General features: G+C 34.5%; 1 protein-coding gene across 14 annotated transcripts in view; it reads left to right on the forward strand.

Annotated features, from left to right (window-relative positions):
• Unc-115a (actin binding LIM protein Uncoordinated 115a) overlaps positions 1 to 12,183 on the forward strand; it is a 211,033-nt gene that overhangs the window by 61,691 nt on the left and 137,159 nt on the right. For 5 of the 14 annotated variants that reach the window (XR_015838728.1, XM_088272504.1, XM_088272507.1 and 2 more), the window contains exon 1: positions 9,984 to 10,185. The exons of 4 other annotated variants lie outside the window; for them this stretch is intronic. The gene's annotated coding sequence lies outside the window, so the exon portion shown is untranslated. Of the gene's footprint in view, positions 1 to 9,957; positions 10,197 to 12,183 lie in introns of those variants that run through there. 5 more of the 14 variants (XR_015838729.1, XM_088272505.1, XM_088272501.1 and 2 more) reach the window with 4 other exon arrangements.

Raw genomic sequence — 12,183 nt, forward strand, 5'->3', positions numbered from 1 at the left:
TTGGTTTTTGTAAGGTTTATTTGTCTCATAATATCCTGAAATTAGTTTTGAATTTGTTATAGTAACCTTGAAAGAACTTTTCATCTCACCAATAGAAGTCTCTAGTGATTCAAGAACACTATTTCGAAATTGGTTCCTGTATGTATAGAACTATTTTTCATATTATTTTTTGACATCTCATCAAAGATGATGAAGAATATGGAAGTCTGGGCATTTACGGTGCTGACGACCGTCATAGGCTGTTATAAGTGATCACTTTACACACTTGTGATTATCTCCAATTAGAAGTTAATTCACTTCAAACTAAAAAAAATTTGCTGATATCGCTCTCTCCTTTCAAGAACGTCATAAAAAAAATCGTAAATTTTCAGTTATGCATTTATTTCGAAATGCCCAGAAAATGTACTATATCCCAGCAAAAGCGGCATATTTTTAACTTAATGTTTACCAGGGTAGAAAGTGTTGTTTTTGGATTTTGAAGAAAAGGTATTGTTTAATTATTTTTTAAATATACTAAATATTTTTCAAATGGAGAAAAAACCTTCAGGTTTTACCTAAAAAGATCTCTTGCACAGTTAAAAGTTCAATAAGTGGCTTGATATTTATTTTTAATACATTGTATTATATTTTTAAACTTTGAAAACGTTCTCCTGAAAAATCTAGTTTTTTGATTTATGACGTGATATCAGTTTTCCATTCACTGTTCACAGCATTCACTTTTCTTTCATCTGTATCAATCTTTCCATCCCTAGAAATCGACGATGCTTACATCAAATTAATTTAATGAGTGTAGAAAACGGAAAATGGACAATGCGACAATGACTTGTTTCAAATCACCAATGAAACGTGTCAACAAGTTCGCTCGGCAACTCGTCAGCGGAAATAAAAGATGATAATAATAATAGGAAAAGAAATCACGTCCTGAAGAGAGGTAGTGAAGAGAAAAATGGCCGAGAATCGTGGATATTTAGAGGAAGCAAAAAACTCGTGTGAAACGAAGTGTCGCGAATTGTCAAACGCCATGCAATTTTTAAAGCTCACGAAGAATAAAGAAAATCGATAATCATTAAAAAAATCTTTAATCGATAATCATTAAGAAAATCTTCATCTTGTGAAGGTCTGAATCCTGGATTACAATCACATACATGAGAAACGCCAGAAAATATCATTTTTATTTTCATTATTTTGGCTTATAATTTGACCAGTTAATTTATTTACAACATTTTTCGTGTGTCCAAATACTTCACAAATCCGGATTATCTCCAATTGTAGGAGTTATTTTTCATATTTTTGAGATGTCAAAAAATAATATTAAAAATAACTCGTATAATTGGAGATAATCCAGATATGTGAACAAGTATTTAGACACACTCAAAATGTTGCAGCGAATACGTCATGATAAATAAAACTGCACTTTTTCGATTCCGTTGGTCGCTGTGATCATATTATCGCATTATTCTCAATATTATTAATATTTAAAGCATTTACTTTGTGGTTTTTTACTTACTCTATTTTACAAAAATGTTAATAATATTAGTATATAACCACTCACCGAGATTTTTATGTCTTCCGGTTTCGAAACGTACCCGTTAAACATGCACTAGTGCATGTTTAACCTCGGCTAGTAACGCATGTTGGTTCTGAAACCTTTAGTGCATGTTGGTCTTCGGGTCGACCAAAAATCGCACGTGTTAAACATTTTGTGTAGTTTTAAGTGTGTAAATGGTGCTATGGTGGTGAAGGGTGGTATTGTTTGCATGCTGTGGTAGCGATTGTCCTGACGAAGAGACGGGTACGTCTCGAAACCGGTAGACATAGAAATCTCGGTGAGTGGTTATGTACTAATATTATTAACATTTTTGTAAAAAAATATTATCGTGTATACGTAACTTAGATGAATCTACACTTGTTTCGCATGTGTTCTCAACATATGGTACTCAATCAATTACTTCCTACCATGTTATTATCTCGTTCTCTTCAACAACGCGTAACCGCCGGGCGTGGTTTGATTTACTATAAATATGTTAATTTTTGCAACGAGCTTAGATCGGTACGTGTAATTAATCGTAACACTTTGAGTAAGCGTACATTTACAGGCAATTACTCTTCTGTACGACTGGTTGTGATCGGTAGCCTGGAGGGGAAGAGAGGGAGAGGAAGATCCCCACGCAATGGCACCTCGGTGGTTGGAGTGCTACGTGCAGCGCAGACAAGGGATAACTGGGCAAGAGTCATTGCTTCCACAAGGGTCACAACCCTCAGTAATGAGAGATAAGACAGAGAAGAGACAATTGTGGTACCTCTTCCGGCTAACATTTCTTGAATCGTTGCTTGTATTGCATTCATCCCTTTTAAACTACTCAAGGTGGTTTTAACGGATTTTTTGCTTTGAAACTAACTGTTTTTTAACGAGTACAGGATAGTCTTTTTCTTCTCCTTCTTGGTGTAGGCCTTGTGGCCTGTTTTTAAAAGGGATTAGCCTCCTGCGATGTCGATTCCCAGCTATCGATCCATCTCTTTGGTGGTCTGCCCGGGAGTCGTCTACCATAGGGTTGCCTTCCCCACCTAACGACATCTTCGATCTCGCATATTTCCCTGATCCTGGCGTTTCGTATTCTATCTCGAAGGCTATCTTGCCTGATGCTTCTTAGAGTCTTCATATCTGACAGGATACAGGATAGTACAAGCGAAGTACGTACGCCTGAATTTATATAATATGCATATTCATCACTGTACGGAGTCAGACAAAACCATATTGAGTCTGATGTTTTGGTTTTAGTTGCGATTTAAATATTTCTAATCCTCTTTATTTTGCTTTTTTCTTCATGATCTTTATATTTTACAAGCCCTATAGCCATGTCCCGCGTTCGTTGTCTGGCCTTGTGTCTTATCGCCCGAGTGCGGTTTGATACCATTACGTCTACAGTACACCTTTCCTCGCTTTGCGAGATAAAATCGAGCGTTTATTGCGCAATTTTGCGAAAAAAATCTTCCGCCGTTCGCTTTTACGAGTATTATATACCTCTCCGTCTTATTGCCAGCCGCTTCGATACCTTTATGATTTTCACGGTCCGCTAACATCGCCGCACAAACCTGATCGCGGCAAAAAGAGAGTTGGACAAAGGTATATATGGCTGCGATTCGATGCTAATAAGTTCCATAAAAGACCATACTTGATTCCTAAACGCCGCTTACTGGGATCCATTAAGCACTTCTGCTTTTCATACCCAATCAAAATAGCTCTCATAAGCGAACCATTTCTCTTGGACATATCGCTCACTCCTTTCAACAACGTCATATATAAAAAAAAGTCAATTTTGAGTTGTGCATGTTTTCGGAATGCCCTGAAAATGTACTATATCCCAGCAAAAGTAGCATATTTTTAACTTAATATTTACCGGCTACAGGGCAGAAAGTGTTGTTTTTGCATTTAAAAGAAAAGGTATTCTTCAATTTTTTTTTTAATGTATTAAATATTTTTCAAATGGAGAAAAATCCTTTCAATAAGTGGCTTGATATTTATTTTTAAAACATTTTATTATATTTTTAAACATTAAAAACGATATCCTGAAAAATCAAGTTTTTCGATATATGACGTTGTTGAAAGGAGTGAGCGATATTGCTTATAACGTCTCGGTTCTCTCGTATCACTTTTGTTCATGATTTTCTTCTTCTTCATCTGCTTTTTGTAAGCCTTGTGGCCTGTTTTTAAGAGGGATTAGCCTCCTGCGATGTCGATCCATCTTTTTGGTGATCTACCTTAGGATTGGCCGTACAGTGCAATGGGGGGAGTCTGGATGGTTTCATTCTCCTCACATGCGCATACCATTGTCTCCTTCGTTGTCTTCCCCACCTAACAACATCTTTGATCTCGCATATTTCCCTTATCCTGGCATTCCTTATTCTGTCTCGTAGACTCTTGCCCGATATGCTTCTTAGAGTCTTCATTTCTGACACTCTAAGCACGTTTTTTGTACCCACGGTGTCCGCTCTACTTTCGATTCCATACGTCATGATTTTGATTTTCATAAATCGCCGATTGTGATAAAGACTCTGGTCGTTTAATTTGTATTCTTCATTTAACTCATAGTGTTATCTATTGCAGTAATGAATCCAATTAGTTCTTGAATGTTTTTCGCAGATACTTTGTGGCACATTTTATAAACCTTACGTATGCGTGCGCGGCTTCATACCGTTTTTTGGGTGATTCCATTAGTTGTTATTTGAGATGCTACGCAAAGCACAAAAACATTTAGGATTTCAATGATTAAAGAAAACACTTCGTTTTTTACCACTTGAGTTTTATTATAGACTACATGTTTCAGAAGTTAAACTTCCATCATTCAGGTCTGTATAATAACTAAAATATAAAATATAAAATTGTTCTAAAAATAAGGAGAGGGGAAAGTAAGGGGAAGGGGTTAGTCAAGGAACGGAGTTTGAAAACAAAGGAAAAATGGAAAGCAATGGCGAAGAATTTTGAAACAATATATTGTTTCAAAATTCTTCGCCATTGCTTTCCATTTTTCCTTTGTTTTCAAACTCCGTTCCTTGACTAACCCCTTCCCCTTACTTTCCCCTCTCCTTATTTTTAGAACAATTTTATATTTTATATTTTAGTTATTATACAGACCTGAATGATGGAAGTTTAACTTCTGAAACATGTAGTCTATAATAAAACTCAAGTGGTAAAAAACGAAGTGTTTTCTTTAATCATTGTAATATGTCTTACCACAAAGTTAATGCCGAAACAATAAATAAAATAACATTTAGGATTTAGTTTTTGTTAAGGGAATGTAATTAATTATGAGTATTTTAATGTTTTAGAATTTAATAACCCTGATGATGACAAGGTTCTTATCGAAACCGGTAGGTTAAAGTGTACTAATAATAAAAAAAAGTGGTTAAAACAAAGTTGTTTAATTTTATAAAGTTTATAAAATGTGCCACAAAGTATCTGCGAAAAACATCCAAGAAATATTCATTTTAAATTTCTAACCATTCATTATACTTGTAACAGACGTATCCAGTATCTGTATTCAGACTGTTTTAATTACAATGCTTTTTTTGTTGTTTTATTATGTTTGATTAAACTAGATGTACGACTATATAACGGAAAGCAAATAACGGCTTTGATTAGAAAGTAGCGTAGGATGATACCTCATTGTTTCGTATGTCTTTTTATTTTATTTATTTAATTGCTTCTAGCGCATTGTTTTCCTGCTTGAACAATACACAGACTCGGATCAAATTGTAAACAATGGCTGTATTATCCACTAACCGGTATAAAATTAGCGCCACCGACGATTTGATATAGCAATCGCCGTTCATATGTGGGCTTTTCTAGTGGCTTACGTCATGCATTGGAAACGCCGTCAGTGTGTCAGTGTTCCAGCGCTTCTGTGTGTGTCGGACGATGTACTTCAGGTTTTTTACACGTGTGGGTATTTGTGTGTTGATCGTGCCCTTGAACAGAATTGTGCTGTTTGTTTGGTTGTGTGGAATTAAAGCGCAATTATTGGCTTTTAACTGTATAAAATAATCATCAGTAGGAAGTCTGTTGGCGCAACACCAGACAGATGTGTATTTTACCAATTTCCATATTTAGTTTTGGACGGGAAGATGTTCTCATATAATATTGTAGAGTTCTTCCTACGTATTCAAATATTTCATTTTCTTGGTTTTTAATTTTTTTGTCAGTTTAAAAACGTGTTTTTAGGCATTGTCTGATCAAAAGAATAACCACAGCTTCTATTTTTTTGACCCTCTCTAAAACTAACCATCACTCCGCGTCCCACAGGGGTAGGTAGAGAGAATAGAACGCCACAGCAAACTGCTTTCCAAACACTCTTCGCCCCTTCCGCATGCATGCATCTCCTCATGTATATTATATATACACGCCAATAATTCCGACTCCTGACCTGACCACTTTCAAATATTTGAAATACTTGACCATGCCAAATTTTCTTCGGGCTTAAAACCACCTCAACACACCTTTTTTAATTTCATTGATAATGCTTATCTCAGCCTTGCATTCTTTCCTTACGCCATTTGAGCATCTATCATACAACGTTTTGCCGCACTGAGAGATCGCATTCCGACTGCATTTAGTCTACTTTGATCCTTCTGCTGTCAACTCCATGCTTTACATCCATGCATTAAAACATGAACTAGGACTCTATTGTGTACTGCCAGTTCGGCACTTGGTGATAGGGTTTTAGGTATTACATAGGCAGTGGAGTGCACAGAGTTTTTAATCAAGGTAGGTAGGGTTGGGTAAGGAGGATAAGGCATAGTAGGCACTGGTCGTGTTTCTATATGATACGCGAGTAATCCAGGCTAGGCATTGCTTTTCTGCCTATATAGAACGCACGCCTCTGAGATAGCCATGTGTGTATGTTTAGAAAATTGCTCAAAACATGAAATGTATAAAACAATAATAAAAAATAACGTTTTTATTGAGCAGAAACTCTTTTATGTATGTGAGGTCCGAATCCTGGATTCACACACGTTTTCATCTCACCAATAGATGTCTCTAGTGAAGTTGTAGTGATTCAAGAACAATGTTTCTAAATTGGATCATATATATATATATAGAACTTCCAAGAATTTGAGTAGTGTGGTTGTCAATAATGGGTAGAATTGGTGAATGTTACACGTGTGTAATAATAATAATAATAATAATAAAACCCTTACCCGCACCCCAATGGTGCATAGGGCACTGTGTCATATTAACGCAGTGTTATCTCAATCGTTTACACATGAAGGAAAGGTGATCAGCCCTCCGCTTCAGGTACCAGTCCATGGTGAAATGGAATAAATATTACAGGGAAAAAATCACTTATATTTATTTTACCCCCCTTGGGAATCGAACCCGGGACCCCCAGAACGGTAGCCAAGCGTGCTGACCATTACACAATGGACACGTGTGTAAAGTGATCACTTAAAGCAGCCTATGACGGTTGCCAGCCCCGCAAATGCCCAAACTTCCATATTCTTCTTCATACACATTGTTATGTCAAAAATGCAATTATTAAGTGTCGGTACTTCACACGGTTCTTGCAAATTTCCTATCGGCAATAGAAATTTCTCAATGTTGCGAAACCCTTTCATTTAAATTCTCGGAACCGTACTTTCGTTCGTCTTGTTTTCAATTGAAATTCTATCTTCATTTCCTTTTTAGTGCATTTTTACTTTCACCATTGAATCCAAAGATTGACCAGCGTTTCGTTGTATCAAATTGCTACGTGAAAATCTCCAGCAACTCGGAACGTTTCACACTTTCATGGCGAGCGGATATAAATTTCATGACAATCTGTATCGGCCACGCCAGCTCCGTTCTGCTATCTTATCTTTAGCCAACTTCTTAGTTTTATTGCACTAGCATACGTGTCCTGTACACTTCAGTCACACGTATTATTCGGTTATGAGCTAGTATTAAATTTCACAACAATATCGCAGAAATCCTAAAAATAGTTCATGCGAAAAGTCATAAAAATACAAACAATAATAAACCTATAATTAACAATATAACGATGTAAAACATTTTGAGTGTATCCAAATACTTGTACACAAAATCTGGATTATCTCCAATTACAGGAGTTATTTTCGTATTATTTTTTGACATCTCATCAAAGATGAAGAAGAATATGGAAGTCTGTGCATTTGCGTTTCTCGTGTGTGTGATTATAATCCAGGACCCGGACCTCACATACTAATAAAAGAGTTTCTGCTCAATAAAAAGCTTCTCTTCATCTCACCAATAGATGTCTCCAGTGAAGTTCTAGTGATCCAAGAATAATGTTTCAAAATTGGTTCATATATAAATATAGAACTTCCAAGAATTTGAGCAGTGTGGTTGTCAATAAAGGGTAGAATTGGTGAATGTTACACGTGTGTAAAGTGATCACTTAAACCAGCCTATGATGGTCTGGCCCAGATTTCCAAATTCTTCTTCATGTTTGATGAGATGTCAAAAAATAATATGAATTGAGAATATTGTTCTATATAGTTCATGTTTTAAGCAATTTTCTAAACATACACACATAAATTGACTACAATACAAACAAAACGACACGACGTATTGTTCAATAAAACGTTGGTGTTTCTGTTGATGATATTGTCTATAAAAACTGAATAAAGATTCCTATCGTATCTGATTTATCGAGGATGTCAAAATTTTATATGGATCGGCGTGATTGCATAGAATTTTTCGACTGTAATAATCATTTTCTTGCTACATTTCCAAAGGTAGTTAGTTGCCAACCATTTATGAACTGAGAGATTTGAATTTATAAAGTCCTAAAAAACTATAAAGTTATCGGTTTATTATATAAAATGTAGTTACACCAAGAAATGTCAATACAAAATTTACAAGACGTATTAATAGCAGTTTTCATTTTCATTTTTTGATTTTATATTTTCTGTTCAAATCAAATATTTGTTTATATTAGCACTTTTAATGTATTTTTTTTATATCTATACTATTTCCAGTACCCCCTATTTAATTATTATTAATACCTAAAATAAAACTGTATACCCCGACACACATGCCATGCCTTTGTGGGATCTTTTTGGTATTAATATAAGAGAATATTTTTGTACTTGTTATTATATTATATTGTGAAATGCAAAAAAATTCAATAAATTAAAAATAAATACTAACATTTAATAGAAAATATCCGTTCACTCGTTTGATGTGTAATTTTTTAGTATCTATTTTTTTTACTCAGTAAGTGTAATAATATGTACAACCAAAACGAGACGTAAATGGGGAAAAGAACAAAAAATAAGTATTGAAAAACAATATTTGAGTTTTCTCTTTTTTATAAAATATTGAACATTCTGTAAATCAATGCGTGTTCTAGAATTCGAGCTAGAATTACTAGTATTCCTGTTTATTTACTATAAACATTATCGTTTTTGTCATTTTAATTTCAATGCAAAACTTTGTTTTGACATCCGACCAGCAATGAATTATCAGTCCAGCATTCGCGATAGGAAGTCAACCTAAACTTTGAAATTCTGTAGAAAATATTGATCTTACTGTAAATCAAAGTGTGTTATAGAACAAATTAACATTTATTACATACTGCGGCTTATTCCAGAAAGTATTGATGTATTAATGTTATCGGTTTTGTGTAATTACAATTTGTTTTGACATCCGACCAGCAATGGATTGTCAGTCCAGCATTCGCCATAGGAAGTCGACCGAAACTTTGAAATTCTGGAGAAAATATTGAACTTACTGTGAATCAAAGTGTGTTTAAGAACAAATTAATATTTATTACATATTTCGCCTTATGCCTGAAAGTGTAACTGTATAAATATTATTGTTTTTGTGTAATTATAATTTGTTTTGACATCCGACCAGCAATGGATCGTCATTCCAGCATTCGCGATAGGAAGTCGACCTAAATTTTGAAATTCTGGAGAAAATATTGAACTTAAAGTGTGTTATGATGAATCAAAGTGTGTTATATTATATTATTTTATATTAACACTATTATTCTAGTTCTACTTATAATACCTATACCCTTATACCCTTTACTATGACCTAAATTATATTGTATACCCACACACAGGCCATGCCTTTGTGGGATCTTTTTTTGTATTTATATTTGTATTTCATTCGTATTTTTTTTGTATTTGAATTTATGTCATGTAATGCAAAAGAATTTAAAATAAAGAAGAAAAAAAATATTTATTTTTATTTATTTTTATTCATATTGCGGCTTATGCCGGAAAGTGTTGCTGCATAAATATTTTCGTTTTTGCGTAATTATAATTTGTTTTGACACCCGACCAGCCGTCAGTCCGGCATTCTCCACAGGAAGTCGGCCGTCCGCGAATGTTTGCGGGAAATATCGACGTGCCGGAATCGGCTCGCCTGCCGCGAGTGCGTTTTCCCGGCGTAGCGTCACTTTTATCTTGGGTCCGCGAGGTTATTTCGGTTCTGACGGCATTCCGCCATCGGCGTCTTCAGTCGAGTCGCCGCTCGCGAACCAACAGCCGCCCCGCGCCTCGCGCCTCGCGCTCCGATACCAACTAATCCCTCGCCGACCCCTCCCAGTGAAGATAACTTCTTCTTTTCTTTTTTGTGTTTTTGTTAAAATTTAACGCGTTGCCCCATTTTTGGTGATTTGAAAGTTGCGTCGCGAACCGCGTGTGATTCTGCTGATATTGGTACATCCTAAGTTTGTGATTGAATTCAGCTTTTTTAATGGATTTTTTTTCATTTTAAGTGTTCATCTGTCTATTGGCGATTCTCGTTATAGACTCTGATTCGAAATTCGTTTCATATTTTTGTATATCTTAAGTGTGCGTTTAATACACTTTTTTAAATCAATTTTCATCGTTGTAAGTCCTTACTAGATTCAGATTGTGTATTGACGACTCTCGTTATAGACTGATTCAAATTTCGTTTTATATTTTGTATATCCTTAATTTGTGTTAAAGATACCTTTTTAAAGAATTTTCATCTTTGCGAATGTGCTCACTAAATTCAGTCTATTGCCGACTCTCGTTATAGACTCTGTTTCAAAATTAGTTTTACATATCTTTGTATATCGTATGTTTGTGTTGAAAACACTTTTTTTATAAATTTTCATCGTTGCAAGTGTTCATCTGTCTTTTGGCGACTCCCGTTATAGACTCTGATTCAAAATTCATTTTTATTTTATACATCTTTGTATATCCTAAGTTCGTGTTCTAGACACTTGTCTATTGCCGACTCTCGTTATAGACTCTGATTCAAAATTCATTTTTATTTTATACATCTTTGTATATCCTAAGTTCGTGTTCTAGACACTTGTCTATTGCCGACTCTCGTTATAGACTCTGATTCAAAATTCATTTTTATTTTATACATCTTTGTATATCCTAAGTTCGTGTTCTAGACGCTTGTCTATTGCCGACTCTCGTTATAGATTCTGATTAAAAATTCGTTTTACATATCTTTGTATATCCTACGTTTGTGTTGAATACAATTTTTTAATTGATTTTCATCGTTGTAAGTGTTCATGTGTCTATTGCCGACTCTCGTTATAGACTCTGATTCAAAATTCATTTTATATTTTATATATCTTTGTATATCCTAAGTTTGTATTAAAGACACTTCGCTCACTCCTTTCAAGAACGTCATAAATAAAACAACTTGATTTTTAAGGAGAACGTTTTTAAAGTTTAAAAATATTATACAGTGTATTAAAAATAAATATCCAGCCACTAATTGAACGTTTTACTGTGCAACAGATCTTTTTAGGTAAAACCTGTAGGTTTTTTCTCCATCGGAAATATATTTAGTATATTTAAAAAAAATAATTAAGCAATACCTTTTCTTCAAAATGCAAAAACAACACTTTCTGCCCTGTAGCGGGTAAATGTTAAGTTAAAAATGTGCCTCTTTTGCTGGGATATAGTACATTTTCTGGGCATTCCAAAAACATGAAAATTTACGATTTTTGATTTATGTCGTTCTTGAAAGGAGTGAGCGACTTGTCTATTGCCGACTCTCGTTATAGATTCTGATTATAAATTCGTTTTACATATCTTTGTATATCCTATGTTTGTGTCGATGACATTTTTTGTTGTGAGTGCTGACTAGATTAGACTGTCTATTGCCGACTCTCGTTATAGACTCTGATTCAAAATTCGTTTTATATTTTATTTTCCTTGGAACTTATGTTTTGTGTCAAAAATAATACTCAATCTTCTCGCCTCTTTGATTCGTTACTTCCTCATCTGCATCACTCGTGTATACTTTTAAGAAGTCTATTTTAGCCTTTAGCTAATTTAAAATCATGATATCTGAAGGTGAAATAAAATCATTTGACTTTCTGTTTTGTTTTTTATTTTATCGTTTTGATTATCCCGGATAAACCTTTGACAATTTAATTTAGAGGTCCTCACCAAAACGTTACATTCCCATTATAAATGATTTTAAGTAATCAGCAATACTAGCTTGTAAAATTTTTACGTTTTGATTTCATATTTGTTTAACACAGGATTGGTCACGTTTTGTCGCAACTTTAACTAAAATTTCGATAGAATACAGTAAAGAAAACAGATTTGGACTAAAAGGATTTTTTGCGTAATGTATGAGTGAGGAAAAAACGGTTAAACAAATTTATGAAGCGAATGTAGTTGGAAAAAGAAGCAGAGGAAGACCGAGGAAAACTTGGC

This window comes from Brachycentrus maculatus, unplaced genomic scaffold (assembly GCF_059751285.1).
Source record: "Brachycentrus maculatus isolate JH-2025_06_01 unplaced genomic scaffold, ASM5975128v1 h1tg000503l, whole genome shotgun sequence".
Taxonomy (NCBI): Eukaryota; Metazoa; Arthropoda; class Insecta; order Trichoptera; family Brachycentridae; genus Brachycentrus; species Brachycentrus maculatus.